We start from the raw sequence: 12227 nt of genomic DNA on the forward strand, positions 1-12227 counted from the left end.
AAAGATACCTGGATATATAGAAAGTTGGATAATAAAAATAGGGAGAAAGATAGATAGCTAGATAGTTGGATAAACTGATACTTAGATAAATATAGGTATAAATTATTGTTGTTTAGTCGCTAAGTAGTGTCTGACTCTCTGTGACCCCATGGAGTATCGTCGCCAGACTCCTCTTTCCATAGGATTTCCCAGGCAAGAATACTGCAGTGGGTTGTCATTTCCTTCTCCAGGGGATCTTCCCAACCCAAGGATCTAACCTGCGTCTCTACTGTATTGCAGTTGGAGTTTTTACCACTGAGTTACCCGGGAAGCCCATAGATATAAATATACATGAAAAAATATATAGATAGCTGGATAGATATGTGTGTGTGTGAGTTGCTCAGTCATCTGATTCTTTGTGACCCCATTGACTGTAGCCTGCCAGGCTCCTCTGTCCATGGAATTCAATATAGATAGATACATCGATAGAGCTACAGACATCTAGATAGATGGAAATACAAATAAGTAGATACAACTAGATAGATATACAGTTGGATAGCTGGATACTTAGATAGCCTGGATAAAAAGATATATAGATAGATAGCAAGACTGAGAGATAGAACAAAAGTATAATGAACCAGGACTTACTGGATATAACAGGAAGCTCCTCAACAATCTGTCTTAAGCTATATTGAAAAAGGATTATAGTAGATAAATGTATATATGCATCAAGTTGCTATAGACCTCAAACAAACATAACATTGTAAATGAATTATATGCTAATATAAAATAAAAATTATATGAGAAGAAAATGAATACAAATGCCTACTCTAGAGCCCCCAGGCCTGGCAGTCTGAGAGTGTCACATCCCTGGGGCTTGAGCAGGCATGGATCCCAAGGATGGACCGTCATGTTCCTTAAGGTGGTGGGGAGGATGTGTAAGCAAGTGAGCCCTCCCCTGGTGAACTCGAGTGCCTGGCTCCCTCTGCATGGGACAGTCATCTTCAGATCCAGCAGGACTCTCCTGCAGTTACACCAAGCCTATTTCCCCCCCAAAAATGGTGCGTACTCTGGGTTGGAAGAGCTCTGAAAAGTCATCCCGTCTCCACATCTGGTGGTGGCCTTCCCACTTCTAGCCTCCTACTTAATCATTTCACCATCCTACCACAACAGTCTCAGCCTAGCACTCTGGTAGGACTTGGGATATGTCTGGAGGGTGAAGGGTAACGAATAAGAAGTAATGACCTTCGACCCTTGGCTGTTTGTTTTTCCTGTTTATCACTGTGCACTCTACAACCCACGGATAGGACTTGGGCTATGATGAGGCCTGTCCTTGTTACCAGAATGGGGCATGAAGAAATGCTGCCCCCTTGAGGCCATTTCCCAGAACAACAAATTTAAAAGTGGTTTTTATGGACACATGGGCTTACCTGGCGGCTCAGAGGTTAAAGCGTCTGCCTGGAATGCGGGAGACCCGGGTTCGATCCCTGGGTTGGGAAGATCCCCTGGAGAAGGAAATGGCAACCCACTCCAGTACTCTAGCCTGGAGAATCCCATGGAGGGAGGAGCCTGGTAGGCTACAGTCCATGGGGTCACAAAAAGTCGGACATGACTGAGCGACTTTACTTACTTACATGGATGGTGACCTCAGTCATGAAATTAAAAGACACTTGCTCCTTGGAAGAAAAGCTATGGCAAACATAGACAGCATGTTAAAAAGCAGAGACATCACTTTGCCGACAAAGGTCCGTCTAGTCAAAGCTATGGTTTTTCTAGTAGTCGTGTATGGATGTGAGAGTTGGACCATAAAGAAGGCTGAGCGCCGAAGAATTGATGCTTTTAAACTTTGGTGCTGAAGAAGACTCTAGACAGTCCCTTGGACAGCAAGATCAAACAAGTCAATCCTAAAGGAAATCAGCTCTGAATATTTATTGGAAGGACCGGTGCTGAAGCTGAGGCTCTAATACTTTGGCCATCTGATGCAAAGAGCCGACTCATTGGAAAAGACCCTGATGCTGGGAAAGATTGAGGCATGAGGAGAAGGGGGCAACAGAGGATGAGAGGGTTGGATGGCATCACCGACTCAATGGACATGAGTTTGACCTAACCCAGGGAGATGGTGAAGGACAGGGAAGCCTGACGTACTGCAGTTCATGGGGTTGCAAAGAATCAGACACGACTTAGAGATTGAATAACAACAAATGGTACAGAATCCGCCTGCAGTGCAGGAGACCTGGGTTCAATCCCTGGGTGGGGAAGATCCCCTGGAGAAGGGACTGGCTACCCACTCCAGTATTCTTGCCTAGAGAATCTCATGGACAGAGGAGCCTGGCAGGCCCCAGTCCATGGGGTCTCAGAGTCGGACATGCCTGAGTCATGAACACTTTTTTATGGGCTCTACATGACCTCAGCCATCAAGAAACATCATGTGATATGTAATAAGAATAAGAAAAGTAATAAGAATAAGAAAAATAATTCAAAACTGGGCCAAATTTCTGTTGCTCATTTCAAGGGGTAAATTTTATTCTTTTAAAAACATGGGGGGAGAAAGCAGCTGAAAAGATCATCCATTAGGTAATTCCTAGAAATGCAAACCAAAACTGTAAGGAGGGCCTTCCCTGGTGGAACAGTGGTTGAGAACCTGCCCATGCAAAGCAGTGAAGACCCAGCTCAGTCAAAAAGAGAAATAAGTAAATAAAAATAAATAGTTAAAAAATCAAATTCTGCACCTGCAACAACGTGGACTGGCCTAGAATGTATTATACGTAGTGAAATCAGTTAGAGAAATACTCTATGTTCTCACATGTAGAATCTAAAAAAATGGAAGGAAGAAATGTATATAACAAAACAGCAACAGACCCAGAGAGAACAAAGTAATGGTTACTACGGGGGAGAATGAAGCAGGGAGGGAAAGATAATCGGTACCCTATGCAGAAGATCCTGTTCATGGATCACAGCCTTGTCGAGGTGAAGTGGCTTGTGAAACTCAAGGAAGCTATGAGCCATGCCGTGCGGGGCCATCCAAGATGAACAGGTCATAGTGAAGAGTTCTGGCAAAATGTGGTCCATAGGAGGAGGACATGGCAATTCACCCTGGACTGCAAGGAGATCAAACCAGTCAACCCTGACTATTCACTGGAAGGACTGGTGCTCCAATACTCTGGCCACCTGATTTGAACAACTGACTCATTGGAAAAGACCCTGATGCTGGGAAGGATTGAGGCAGAAGGAGAAGGCAGTGGCAGAAGGTGAGATGGGTGGATGGCATCACCGACTCAGTGGACATGAATCTGAGCAAACTCTGGGAAACAGTGAGGGACAGGGAAGCCTGGCATGCTGCAGTCCACAGGGTTGCAAAGAATCAGACATGGTTTAGTGACCAAACAGCAACAAACGTAGAAAGTAAACACACATGGAATTCCGCAAGGTCGCAGGAGACAAAACCAATACACAGAATCACTCGCATTCCTATACACTAGCAATGACAATGAGAAAGAGAGATTAAGGGCCCAATCCCAGTCACCACTGCAACGAAAAGAATTAAATATCTAGGGATAAACTCACCTAAGGAGACAAAAGAACTGTACACAGAAAATTATAAGACACCGATGAAAGAAATCAAAGATGACATAAATGGAGAGAGATTCCATGTTCCTGGGTAGGAAGAATCAATATTGTGAAAATGACGATACTACCAAATGCAATCTACGGATTCAATGCGATCCCTATCAAATTACCAGTGGCATTTTTCACAGAACTAGAACAAAAAATTTCACAGTCCATATGGAAACACAAAAGATCCCGAATAACCAAAGCAGTCTTGAGAAAGAAGAATGGAGCTGGAGGAATCAACCTTCCTGACTTCAGATTCCACTACAAAGCTACAGTCATCAAGACAGTACGGTACTGGCACAAAAACAGAAATAGAGACCAATGGAACAAGATAGAAAGCCCAGAAATAAACCCATGCACCTATGGGCACCTTATTTTTGACAAAGGAAGCAAGAATATACAATGGGGGAAAGACAGTCTCTTCAATAAATGTGTTGGGAACACTGGACAGCTACATGTAAAAGAATGAAATCAGAACACTTCCTAACACCCTACACAAAGATAAACCCAGAATGTTAAAGACCTAACTGTAGGACCAGAAACTAAAATTCTTAGAGGAAAACATAGGCAGAACACTCGACATAAATCAAAGCAAGATCCTCTATGCAAGATCAGAAATAAAGTAACAGAAATAAAAACAAAAGTAAACAAGTGGGACCTGATTAAACCTAAAAGCTTTTTCACAGCAAGGGAAAATACAAGCAAGGTGAGAAGACAACCCTCAGAATGGGAGAAAATAATAGCAAATGAAACAACTGATAGAGGATTAATTTCCAAAATATACAAGCTGCTCATACAACTCAATGCCAGAGAAACAACCCAACCAAAAAGTGGGGGAAAGACCTAAACAGACATTTCTCCAAAGAAGACATACAGATGGCTAACAGACACATGAAAAGATGCTCAGCATCACTCATTATCAGAGAAATGCAAATCAAAACTATGACGGGATGTCACCTCACAACGGTCAGGATGGCCTCACAATGGTCAGAATGGCCCTCATCAAAAAGTCTACAAACAATAAATGCTGGAGAGGGTGTGGAGAAAAGGGAACATTCTTGCACTCTTGGTGGGAAAGTGAATTGATACAGCCACTATGGAAGATGGTATGAAGATTCCTTAAAAAACTAAGAATAAAACCACCATTTGACCCAGCAATCCCACTCCTAGGCATATACCCTGAAGAAACCAAAATTGAAAAAGACACATGTATCCCATTGTTCATTGCAGCACTACTTACAACAGCTAGAACCTGGAAGCAACCTAGATGCCCATCGACAGAAGAATGGGTAAAGAAGCTTTGGTACATATACACAGTGGAGTATTACTCAGCCATAAAGAGGAACACATCTGAGTCAGTTCTAATGAGGTGGGTGAACCTAGAACCTATTATACAGAGTGAAGTGAGTCAGAAAGAGAAAGATAAGTATCGTAGTCTAATGCATCTATACAGAATCTAGAAAAATGGTGCTGAAGAATTTATTTACAGGGCAGCAGTGGAGAAACAGACATAGAGAACAGACTTATGGACACAGAGAGAGGGGAGGAGAGGGCGAGATGCATGGAAAGAGTAACATGGAAACTCACATTACCATATGTAAAATAGATGGCCAACAGGAATTTGCTGTATGGCTCAGGAAACAAACAGGGGCTCTGTATCAACCTAGAGGGGTGGGATGGGGGGAGGTGGGAGAGAGGTTCAAAACAGAGGGGATATATGTGTACCTATGGCTAATTCATGTTGAGGTTAGACAGAAAACAACAAAATTCTGTAAAGAAATTATCCTTCAATAAAAAGATAAATTAAAAAAAAAAACACCCATGGATATATTATACAACACGGAAATAAAATCATTAGTTTGTAATAACCAAGAGGGGCATAATGTATAAAAGTACTAAAATTTTGTACCATTGAGACTAATGTAATATTATAAATGACATATACTTCGATTTAAATAATCCATAGGGTGGCTGAATGGATTCACAAAAATCAATTACATACTGTGTACAGGAGATTTGTGTAAATTTTAAGGCCATGTATAGGATAAAATTGAATAACTGGAAAAAAGATATTCCATGCAAATGATACTTGCCTCACTATTATAAGGCAAAGAAGACTTAAACCTCTCAACGAAATGAAGGTTATCATATAATCATAAAGGGAGTAATTCATCAAGAGATGATGTATGTAACCAACAGACATATATCCTACATAAATATGTATGTATCCAACATTGGAGCATCTCAGCATGTAAAGGAAATACACTTGTGAAAGGGAAAACATGAAGACATAAAATAATGGTAAGAAATGTCAGTACCCAACTTTCAACACTGTATAGATCACCCAGACAGAATACCCACCCAGAAGCACTGAACTTGAATACACACTTGATATCAAGTGACCGTAACAGACATTTACAGTACATTGCACTCAACAGCAGCAAAATTTTCATCCTTCTCAAGTATTCATAGAGCATTTCCCAGGATAGATTAGATGTTATACCACAAAAGAAATCTTCAAAAATCTAAGAAGATTGAAATCATGTCAAGCATCATCTCCTACCACAATGGTTCAAAACTGAAACTCAAGAAGAATAATTAAAAATTCAAGGACACTTAGCAATTTGAACAACAAGCTCCGAACAGCGATTGCACACAAGACTAAATCAATAGGGGGACGTCCCTTGTGGTCCAGTGGCTACGACTCTGGGCTTCCAATGCAGGGGGGCCCGGGTTAGATCCTACACACTGCAACTAAAAATCCCGTGTGCTACAACCAAGACTTGGCACAGTCAAATAAATAAATATTTTAAAAGAATAAAGCAATAGAGAAATAAAAAATACATATCTTAAAGCAGACAAAATTGGAAATGCAAGTATCTAAGCTCGTGGAGTACAGGTAAAACAATTTAGAGTTATGTTTATAGTGTTAGGTGCATATATTTTTTAAAAAAACAAGCTCTTGAGAGGCGATCAAAAAGATAAGAGTAGGAAGATACTGCGGAGAAGGCGATGGCACCCACTTCAGTACTCTTGCCTGGAAAATCCCGTGGACGGAGGAGCCTGGGAGGCTGCAGTCCATGGGGTTGCTAAGAGTCAGACATGACTGAGCGACTTTACTTTCACTTTTCACTTTCCTGCTTTGGAGAAGGAAATGGCAACCCACTCCACTGTTCTTGCCTGGAGAATCCCAGGGACGGGGGAGCCTGGTGGGCTCCCGTCTATGGCATCACACAGAGTCGGATACGACTGAAGCGACTTAGCAGCAGCAGCAGCAGGAAGATACTGAGCTCACCTCCTCCCACAGACACATCAAAATCACAACAATTATCTCTGAAATGACCTGAAGACTAGCAGAGAAATTCTTCACAGCTGCAAGTATAAGGAAGGAGAAAGCACAGGTGAATAGGAGGGTTGGAATCACAGTCTAACGGTACCCACACCTCCAGCACAGTGACTCGCAGCTGGAAGGTGTCACAGCTGCATGAGGGGGCTGGGGTCTGAGGCCTCCATCAGGCTGCTCAGCCCAGCGCAGCAGGTCCGGCTCCGAGAACCCACCGGGCTCACGTTCCGGAGAGCTGGAGGCTAAGGGAAACTGACACTCTGCTCTCGGGGACACCACACAGACTCCCCCCATCCTCAGTCCCCGCTCAGAGCCAGCAGTTTCAGAGACACCAGGCTCGGACCCACCTGCTCAACTCAAGACAACTTCTCAGCGAAGGCGAGAGGCAGCTGGGACTCCCGCTAGGGACCGAGACGTTGGCAGGCCACATTTCGGTCTTCCCTCGACCTGGGGCGTACCCGGCGTGCCCCAGCTGCCAGCATGCCTATGCTGCTTCTGCACCACAACCAGAGGCCTCACAACCAGAGGCCTCACAACCAGAGGCACTGGGGGCCTAGCCGATCCCCTCTGCACCTGGAGCGCCACACACCACCACCCATAATGGGGGGGGGCTGCCTTGCCCACCAGCACGCCCAGGGCGACCACAAAATGCAGGACCTGCCGTCAGTTTAGCTCAGGGTCCAACGCCGCCTACCAGCCGGTCCACAATAGTGGGCCCCGCCACGCAGCCCACAGAGGGGTCACCCCCGGGCGCCTGCCGGTGCTGGCCCGGGAATGTGCTGCTGGGCCCTCCAGGCATCTCCTGGGTAAGGCCACTTCTCCAAGACCGGGAAATGGAATGAACTGAACCTAATGAAGAGAAGTGCACAGAGAATCAGGACACGTAAGGAGACAGAGGAATTTGTTACGTTGTGGTAACAAGATAGAACATCAGAAAAAGAACTAGATAAAACAGAAGTGTTGTATCCAAAAAAAAAAAGTGTTCAAGATAATGATTACAGAGATGCTCATCCAAGTCAGGAGAAAAATAGATGGACAGAGTGAGAACTTCAGAGAGTAATAACATATAATAACCAAAGAGCTGGAAAATACAATAACTGAGATCAACACACACACACACACACACACACACACGAGGGAAGCAACATTAGATTATGTAATACAGGAGAACAAATCAGTGATCTGGAGGACAGAGAAATGAAAATCACCCAAGCTCAATAGCAAGAGGGAAACAGAATGAACAAATAGAAAGTGGGACCTCTGAGACAACATCAGGAAATATCACCATGCGCATTATAGGGATCCCAGAAAGACGCAAGAAAGGGGCAGGGACCTTATCAGAGGGTATAACAACTGATAGCTCTCCAAATTTGGGAAAGGAAGCACAGAGTCCCCATCAAGGTAAAGACAGACAGGTCCACACCAAGACATGTTAAAGGCTCAAAAATTTATTAAACAGGGATCATGGATGTAGTGAAATAAAAGCAACTAGTTATGTGCAAAGTATTCCCCTAAGACTGTCAGCTGACTTATCAGCGGACGTTGCAAACCAGGAGGGAATGATAGGATATATTCAATGTTCTAAAAAGAAAAAAGCCTACAATAAGAACACTCTACCAGCAAGATTATGATTCACAATTGAAGGAGAGATCAGGAGTTTCCCAGACTAGCAAAAGCTAAATGAGTTCATCACTAATAAAACAGCCTTATAAGAAATGTTGAAGCAATTTTCTTCAGCTTAAAAGAAGTGTCACTAATCAGTAACAAAAAACCACACAAAAGTAAAAAATCTCCCTGGAAAAGGTATACATATAGTAAGGGTAGTAGATCAAACACTTATTAAGCTTCTGTAAAGAATAAAAGACAAAAATAGTATTTTTTTTTAAAGAAAGGGCCCAAGTAAACCAGAAATGAAAGAGATGAAGTTGTAAGACACCATAGAAATACAAAGTACCAGAAGAGATTACTACAAACAGTTATATACCAACAAATTGGACAACCCAGAAGGAGTGAATAAATTCCTAGAAACATAAATCTTCTAAGATTGAATCAGGAATAAATAAAAAATAAATAAAAATAGAAACAATACTAGAAATGAAATTGAGTAATCAAAAAATTCCCACTAAACAAAAGTCCAGGACTGGGTGACTTCACTGATAAATTTCTATCAAACATTTAAAGGAAAGTTAACATCTATTCTTCTCAAACTATTCTCCCCAACCTGAAGAAAGAGTGTTTTCAAACTTATTTTCTGAGGCCAGCATCACCCATAGATGAAAACCAGAGAAGGACCCTATCAAAAAAAAAAGCAAATCACAGGTCAATATCAGTCATGAACACAGATGCAAAAACCCTTAACAAAATAGTAGTTAACTGAATTCAACAATACATTGAAAGAACCATACACCATGGTCAAATGGGATTTAGCTCACCCCTGCAGGAATGTTTCAATATATGCAAATCAACAGGTGACACACTAGATTAGCAGAACAAAGGATAAAAATCATATGATGATCTTCCTCCAGCAAAAGTATTTGGCAAACTATCGTATCAACAAAATTCAAAGGATGATTGATGATAAAAACTCTCAGTGTGGGTATAAAGGCAACATAGCTTTTATACTAAAGGACATGCATGACAAATCAGAGCTATCACACTCAGTGGTGAAAAGCTGAAAGAAATTCCTCTAAGAACAGGAGCAAGACAAGGATGCCTACTCTCAGCACTTTTATTCAACACAGTATTAACAGTGCTAGTCACAGCGAAAAAATAAAAACGGATCTAATTTCTAAAGGAAGTAAAACGGTCAACGTTTGCAGATGACACGATAACATGTAGAGAAAACCCTAAAGATTTCACCAAATAATTAGCATAAATTCAGTAAATTTGAAATATACACAATACACAGAAATAAGTTATTTTTCTCTGTACTAATAACAAACTACCAGAGAACTTAAGAAAAAACCATGTGATTGTACCAAAAATAATAAAATACCTCAGAATAAATTTAACCACAGAGGTGAAAGATTTATATACCCAAAGTATAAGACATTGAAAAAAGAAATTAAAGGTGACAAATAAATGAAGCTATATCCCATGCTCTTGGATTGGAAAAATTAGTCTTTTTAAAATAGCCTTATTACTCAAAGCAATGTACAGATTCAAAGCAATCCCAATTAAAATACCCATGACATTTTTCAGAGAACTATGACAAATGATCCTAGAATAAATACAGAACCACAAAATACCCACATTGCCAAAGCAATCCTGAGGAAAAAGACCCAAGCTGGGGACAGCACGCTCCCAACTGTGTGAGTGCAGCAAAACAGGCCTCTTGCTTTCTTGCCCCAGCCAGCGTGCTGAATTTTGAGTCAGTTTCATGCCTGGGGGCTGGGAAGAAGGCTCATAGGATTCTCCTAAGACACCGATGTGGTACAGATGCTACTCACTGTGTTGCGGGCTCCATCAAGACGCCCATCCGCCAGTCAACAGGGATGCTCCTCTCAGACAGCCTCCAGACTGGCCAGAGGGCAGCCTCGGTGTCCTGCACAGCTTACCACCACAAATCCGCAGCTTGGTGGTCAGCTCACCATGTGCGCTCCCCACCGAGGCCCTGAGAGCAAGCTTTGGGCAACAGCTTGAGAACACACACAGAAAGCTGGGTCACATCTGTAGGACAGAGGCAGACCAGAAATTTCTGCAGTAGCACCATCCTTAGGAGAAGAAAAGAGGGGCTGTCAGCACCCAGCCTATTGTGTTGCAAGATCAAAAGATGGTATATAAGCGCAAGAATTCTGCCAAAAGATATGATAAGAAATGTGAATCAGGTTTATCCATAAAGGCCTGAGAAAGCTGAGAAAGCCCTCTCTAATTCTAGAGGGCTGAGAGAGGGTGTTTCTTTCCTGAAGACAATTAGTAAACCCTGGAGCAGGTGGCTGCTACTTGGGAAGTGAGTATAGTAGCAGAAACCCCCCAGGAACATTAAAAAAAAAAAAAGTAATCTAACAATACTAAGTGACTTCACAAGTCTTTGAGTTATCAACCCCAAAGACTTAGAAATCTTCAATCTACCTAATTAATAACTTTAAAAAGCTGTTATAAGAGATCTCAGTAAGCTACAAGGAAAGACAAAGAGAGTTCAATGAAATCAGAAAAAAGAAAAGGAAGAAAAGAGCAGAAAAACATAACAGGCAAAAACTGTAAAAAAAAAGAACCAAAAACCAGTCTGGAACTAAAATGAATGAAAGGAAAAATGTCAGAGAAAAGTGGATACTTACGATAGCATCTTAACAAATATGCAGGTAAAATGAGGTATGTTGTGAAATAACATAAAAGGAGAAGAATAAAAGAATGGAACACTTACAGGCATGCAAAGATAAGTTTCCATCAGCATAAAATGGACTGTTTTAACTATGGGATGTTTTCTGTATGCCCTACGGTAGCGACAAAGCAAAGCTCTTTAGTAGAATCATAAACAGTAAAAAAAAAAAAAAAAAAAAGCAAGCATAGCATACCAACTTGGTAAATCACTGAGTTACAGAGACAGACAGGCACAGAGCGGGAAAAGAAACAATGGAGTAACAACACAGCCAGAAAGCAATCGCTAGCATGTCAGTCTAAGTCCATACATGTCAGCAATCACTCTAGATGTAAACAGACTGAGTGCACAAATCAAAGCTGTAGCGTGGCTGGCTGGATTATAGTCTGCATATAAGACACTCATTTCAGCTCAGAGAACACAAATAGACTCAACGTAAAGGGATGGATGACTATATTTCATGCGAGTGGAAGCCAAATAACGTGGAGGCAGCCACACTCACATCACATAAAACAGACTTTAAGTCAAAACCAACAGCAAGACACAAGCTGATTTTATAATGATACAAGGATTAATACATCAAGAAGATATAAGTGAAAAGTCAACCCTCAGGATGGGAGACAATATTTGCAAATGAAGCAACTTGACAAGGGATTAATCTCCGAAATACACAAACAGCTCATGCAGCTCAATTTTAAAAAAATCCAATCAAAAATTGGGTGGAAGATCTAAATAGACATTTCTCCAAAGGCATATGGATAGCTAAAAAGCACAAGATGCTCAACATTATTAATTATTAAAGAAATACTAGTCAAAACTATTCAGTACGAGGTATCACTTCATACCAGTCAGAATGCCCATCATCAAAAAAATCTACAAACAGTAAACGCTGGATAGGGTGTGGAGAAAAGGGAACCCCCCTACACTGTTGGTGGGAATGTGAACTGGTACAGCCACTTCTGAGAACAGTATGGA

Source organism: Capricornis sumatraensis, chromosome 10 (genome assembly GCF_032405125.1).
Source record: "Capricornis sumatraensis isolate serow.1 chromosome 10, serow.2, whole genome shotgun sequence".
In the NCBI taxonomy this organism is placed as follows: Eukaryota; Metazoa; Chordata; class Mammalia; order Artiodactyla; family Bovidae; genus Capricornis; species Capricornis sumatraensis.